We start from the raw sequence: 6,000 nt of genomic DNA, 5'->3' as shown, positions 1-6,000 counted from the left end.
GGCGACCACACATTCAGGACTGGGTGCAGAGGGGCCACTGTGAGTGCGCAATTCCGTCAATTTATTTGTTTGTTCATCTGTTGACAGATATAATATTTCAGCACTGATGATTGGATCTTGATTGAAAGCGGGTGAACCTGTACTTTTGAGCAATTTATAAAATGATAGTGGTTGGCTACAGACTGTTGCTGGACAGAAAGATGAGATGAAATGCATACAAAGTATAGAGAAAAAGGATAAAAGATAAAAAGCAACAACCAAAGTATACACATATATCATTGTCAGCTTGTATTTACATGGTAACTTTTTTCTGTGACCTTTTTCATATTTACCCAACATGTCACTGATACACCAATGCATGTTTGTGCAGGACGACATGTTCATTGTTGTCACTTAGAGGCATTTAATGAAAATACATGTAGATTTATAATGGCAAAATAAGCCCAAAACATGGCACAAAAATGTAGGATACATTTTGATGTTCTACAATGCAAATGGGAGATCATAGTTTTCTCCCTAAATCTCTTCATTCTCTTTTATTTACATAGACGCCCACTGTTTCTGTGACAGTTTGTTTTCTTTCTTTTTGCCTTTCATATTACCACTGTCCTATCCTTCATTCTGATCGCATCTCATTTCTCAAATGGTACCTGGTCTCCACCATCAACAATACCGTTATCCTTTCCATCTCTTGTCAATCGTGTCCAGATTCAGCCAACAAAAATGCCCCATAAACTGGTTAGAGAAGTGAAAGGGGACTGAGTGAGCAAGTAAATGTGGTCCTGGAGTGTGTCAGTACCATTATGTTTTTTTAATTAATATGGTTGAAATTCATGTTCCTCGTTCTGTCTGGACTCCAAATTGGAGATGTTTCAGCAATCTGAAATTAATTTAGATCTGTGTTTTTGCAGTGAACTAAGGAAATGTGGAAAAATGTGTCTTTAAATGTGGCATACGGGATATTTTAGCTGGGCAAGCACCACTGCTCTTGGGATGTCAATGAAGTCAGCTGGTCTGTTTGTCCACCACTTTCACACCCAGAATATTATTGTTTATTCTCAGCAACTATGGATGGATTGGAACACGTTTGTTGTACAGACATTCATGTTCCCCAGAGGATGAATCCTACAGACTTAGTAATACCCTGACCTTTCCTCTAGTGCCACCATGAAGTTGATTTTTTGGGATTTCAGTGAAAGGCACGGACAACTACTGAATGGATCGACAACTAAAGACTACATCTCTCTAGCTATCTTAAAAGGGACAGTTCACCTTTAAATAAAAAAAAAATACATATTTGTCCCCATACACGTAGTGATATTTATCATTCTAGATTGTTTTGGTGGGCTTTGCCCAAAATTGGAGATATCAGCCGTAGAGGTGTCTGCCTTCTCTCCAATATAATGGAACTAGATGGCACTCGGCTTGTGGTGCTCAAAAAAGTCCCAAAAATACATTCTCCAGAAATCATGACCTGGTTATTCATAGATAATCCAGAGACCTGGTTGTGAGCAGTTTCATGTAGGAACGGTTTTCTTTCTACTGAACTACACCAGCCAGAAGGAAGCATACTATTGGACAAGAGGCTCGTGGCCCGACATTGCTAGCTTGTGGAGATTAGTTTATAGTTAGTCGATAGCCACGACGTTCCACTTACGGGATTGCTCCGGTGCCGCCAGAAATTCCACCGGATTTCACTCCTTTCGGCCGGATATCCGTCCCATTCCTCTTCCTTTGTGTTGGTGTTCTAACCTCCGGTGGATTTGTGAGGACTATGGTTAACTGCTCCTCAGATCTCTGCAGGGTAAATCCAGACAGCTAGCTAGACTATCTGTCAAATCGGAGTTTTCTGTTGCACGACTAAAACTACTTTTGAACGTACACATGTTCCACCAAAACAAGTTCCTTCCCGAGGCTGTTTTGCAGCAGCACATTTGCTCCGTTTGGCACTTAGCGCCACCCAAGACGACTGTGATTGGTTTAAAGAAATGCCAATAAACCAGAGCACGTTTTCCTCATGTAACGGAATGCTGTGTGGACTAGCCAGACCCTCCTTCACAGTGCTGTGGAGAACGGTCTGGCAATGCAAGACTAGTTCATAGCTAACTGATACTGCTAGCTCACCTGAGCTCAGCCGAGGAGGTCACAATTAATGTTTACATCTCACGGGCCTCTCGTCCATGAGTACACTTCCTTCCTATTTTTGGTTTTGGGGTGAAGTTTAAGCCTGTTGACAGTGTTTGTATTATTACTTTCACTGCCAGAGGCAAAAACTTCCACACTCCAGTTTTTGACCTCCAATAACATGAGGAGCACTTTTTATATGGATGGTTCAACATTTTGTTTGTCTCGCACACATGCCCGCCAGTAAACTGACACACAGTCTTCACAATGGTTTCATATTATTCCACCTATTCCACAAGTGTTGGTAATGCGCCAAGCTACACATCAATGCTCCACAGGGCACCTTTAACACTTCCATGCTCATAACATGATAAACCCTTTGATTATAGGTTGCCAAATACATTTATTTTGACACCACTCTCCAATGGCCAAATGTTTACTTCACCACAAAAGCAAATTTTGGATCTCAATGTTTATCTTTTACCTCAGCACTTTGGTTATCTTACCAATGAGCAGCACAGCCTCACAGAGCCACTAGGGTGGCTAGAGACTCTTAGCTTTGCTTCAACGTTAACAAGACAGTGAGCAGGTCATTCCCTCATCCATCCTCATTTCTGCGCTGCCAAAGGGAAGTTCCTTTTTAGTGGCATGAAATCTGTATTTTGCTCAATAACTCTGCTCTAGCAGTGCCATTGAGTTAAGGAAGATTCTGTAAAAAGCATTTCTATTCACACATACATTATGCAACAGTGGAATAAAAACATGATTCCATAATCCATAACTAAAATAACAAAACATACAAGTTACTAAGCTTACAAAACATAAGCCATTTTCTTGGTTCCTTGATTTCATAATTTGTAATTTTAATAAATAGCAAACTGATTACAATCATGTCTTTTTCAATACATGAAATTGTTTTTGCTGCACTTATAAGTATTGGAGAAGAGCACCACATTATTATGCACCCTCTTAAATATCATTGTACACTAATTATTAAGTTTCACATTTTAGATTCTGTTAACACATCTCACTTGTGCTGCACCACTGACATCTCTGACTGCTGCTTTCATTCTCACAAAGACAAATTACTTTTCAGGGACTGGAAAGATAAATAGACTTATATTCTGAAAATTTGGACCATCACTACTGAGCATTCCAGTCTAATATAACCACATAGTGGTTAACATCTGCTCTTACTCTATTCCACTGTCCAGGTACTTCCTTATACAAGGCTTCAAAACCGGTTCTGCCAAATTCAGCCACCACAGTTCTCAACTTCACTCCAGCTTGTTAACATTTTTTCATGGAAATAAGTATCTGTATCTTAAAGTAATGCAGATGAGATCTGTGTGGAAGGAAATTGCATTGTGTGTGAACCTTGCCTAGAGTTATTCCTTGTTGCTGTTAAACATTTCCTGATGTACTGGGCCACTGGATGTGTTCCTTTTCTCGCCGTCAGCCCTCGACCACAATGCGGTGACCCTAAACAGTGGGTTCAAGAATTAAACCACTCTGTTAAAGTAGCAGAGAGAAAGAATGACTCAGGCAGGAAACAACTGCTGAATACTGTTAGCATAACGCTGACAGATGCATGGCGGCAGCCTGCAACAGGAGCTAACACATTGTGTGCATCTCTATGGGAGCCACCTTGTTGCATTGTGGGAGTTGTGTCTAAGCAGGGGGGGGGGCGTGTCACTTCCTGGTAGGTAAGACCTCACTGTTAAAGCAGAGTCTCCCGGGATGTTTAGCTTTGAAATACTGATGCATTGTGGGAGCTGGGGTGTATTGTGGGGAGTGGTAGGCCCAGCGGGTGTTACGCCTGTGTGTTGTGCTGATGATTGTGTGAGAGGCAGTGATGCACATGCACATGCACATGCACATGCGCGCTTGCACACACACACACACACACACACACACACACACACACACACACACACACACACACACACACACACACACACACACACACACACACACACACACACACACACACCTCTGCTCTATGGATACACAGCAGCCCAGCAGGATCCTGCCTTTGTTGGTTTGGAATACACACAGAGAGTTCACCCTGCGTGTATACATTGTACACTCAGTCTCACAGAGGGAGTAAAACTCCCCAATGCTCCTGCTGCAAACACATGGGAGAGAGATGAAAGACTTTCACGTTCACAGCAAGCAGCCAAAGATGGATCTCATCAACTTCTTCCACTGACTTCAAGCTTCACTGTCAATATATACACGGTTAACACATTTCCCCGAGCTTATCCACATCACGGCTACAACATCCTCAGCCGCCGCTGCCAGCCTTCTCCTCAGAAAAAGGTGGAAGTGTTGCTGGAGTCGAGCTCTGGCCATCCTCAGCTCATCCAAACTCCTCTCTTTATACACACCATACTCTCCCCGTTTCCTCCCTCTGCGACCAATGCTCTACTCCAACCTGGACTCACTTCAAAGTCACCCACTTCCCCTCACACTCCTCCGCCGCCCCCCCTTCCCTTCTGCACTGAAGGTTGGCTGATCCACAGGTAACCTTTTTCTCTTTCATTCCTCGTTTCTGTCTTTCTTTCTCCCTCTCCCTCTTTCCCCCTCTCTTAGAACCGAAGAGCATCAAAGACTGCTGGGCCTCACGCCAGGGGCTCCCTGCTAAGCAACCTACCCCAGACCCCCCGCTAGCATCAAACCCCCTCCCCCCCACTATACCTAGCTCTGCCGCTACTGCCTCCTCCTCGCTCCCCGCAAAAACCCCACATGTAACACACACAGGCCGGTGTATCCGCCTCCCGCCAGGCCCCAGATCAGCGGTGGCTGCCCCACGCTGGCTGCACATACTGTAAACAACAAGCTGTCAACAGGGCTCAAGTGTGCCAGCCATCTGATGTGACCTATGGAACAGAAATCTGGCTGTGCTGTGGGGCTCAGGGCTCAACAGGGGGTTGGTCAGGGGGTACTGTGTGTGTGTGTGTGTGTGTGTGTGTGTGTGTGTGTGTGTGTGTGTATGTGTGTGTGTGTATGAGAGCAAGGAGGGGGACAAGCTTGGACTCTGCAGGTGTATCAGAGATGGACTGGGTTGCTCTCTAAATATCATGCCAGTTTAAACATATCTGTGAGCACAGTTCATTTTGTTTAAAGTAGGATGTTAAAGGTGCTCTGAGCAGCATTTTAAATAATCATTAAATTAATCATTACCCCAGAATGACCACCAGCTTCACCAGACTGTTGCTGCCCATGGTACTGAAGAGGCTATATATCAATTTTGGGTTAGACTTTACTTGAATCTGCATAAGAGTGACATGACACTGTCATGAACGTGTCATAAACATTATAAACAAGTCATAAACCTTTATGACATAACGCTTCTTTTAGTGTCATTCGGTTTTTGTCATGACAAGCTATGGTTAGGATTAGAGTTAGGGTTAGGGTTCATGTGTCATGACTGTGTCATGACAGTGTCATGTGCTCATGATAGTGTCATGTCACTCTTATGTAGATACCTTCAAGTAAAGTGTTACCCAATTTTGCTAAATTTGCAAAATAGCTGGTACTAAGTTCGGTGACTTGCTGGTGAAAAGATGTATAGCCAGAAATTATTTTACAATTTAACCTTTGTTTCAATGGCATTTTGATGTCTCTATTGTAACATACTTCTTGGCAAAAGCGATAAAACATTTTTTAAATCCTTTACATACCTTACAGTGTTATATGTGTTTTTTTTAATGAGATGTCACTGCAATAATGTTGGCTTGTTTACTTCCGAGTCCACAAACGTTCCTGTAGCCCGCAAAAGTTGTAAGGATGTGGTCAGGGCAGAGGGTGGGTGCACAAATTGCTGGAAGATCATGGTTATAGTTACACATTGAAAGAGTTAATAATATCTTG

At 43.0% G+C, this 6,000-nt stretch overlaps 1 protein-coding gene across 1 annotated transcript in view; it reads right to left on the bottom strand.

Annotated features, from left to right (window-relative positions):
• The window catches only part of LOC114557388 (proprotein convertase subtilisin/kexin type 4), a 256,104-nt gene that overhangs the window by 137,053 nt on the left and 113,051 nt on the right, over positions 1-6,000 (bottom strand). The window lies entirely within an intron of this gene.

Source organism: Perca flavescens, chromosome 6 (genome assembly GCF_004354835.1).
Source record: "Perca flavescens isolate YP-PL-M2 chromosome 6, PFLA_1.0, whole genome shotgun sequence".
In the NCBI taxonomy this organism is placed as follows: domain Eukaryota; kingdom Metazoa; phylum Chordata; class Actinopteri; order Perciformes; family Percidae; genus Perca; species Perca flavescens.
Note: the sequence above shows the minus strand (reverse complement) of the source record. Positions and strands in the feature narration are given on the sequence as shown.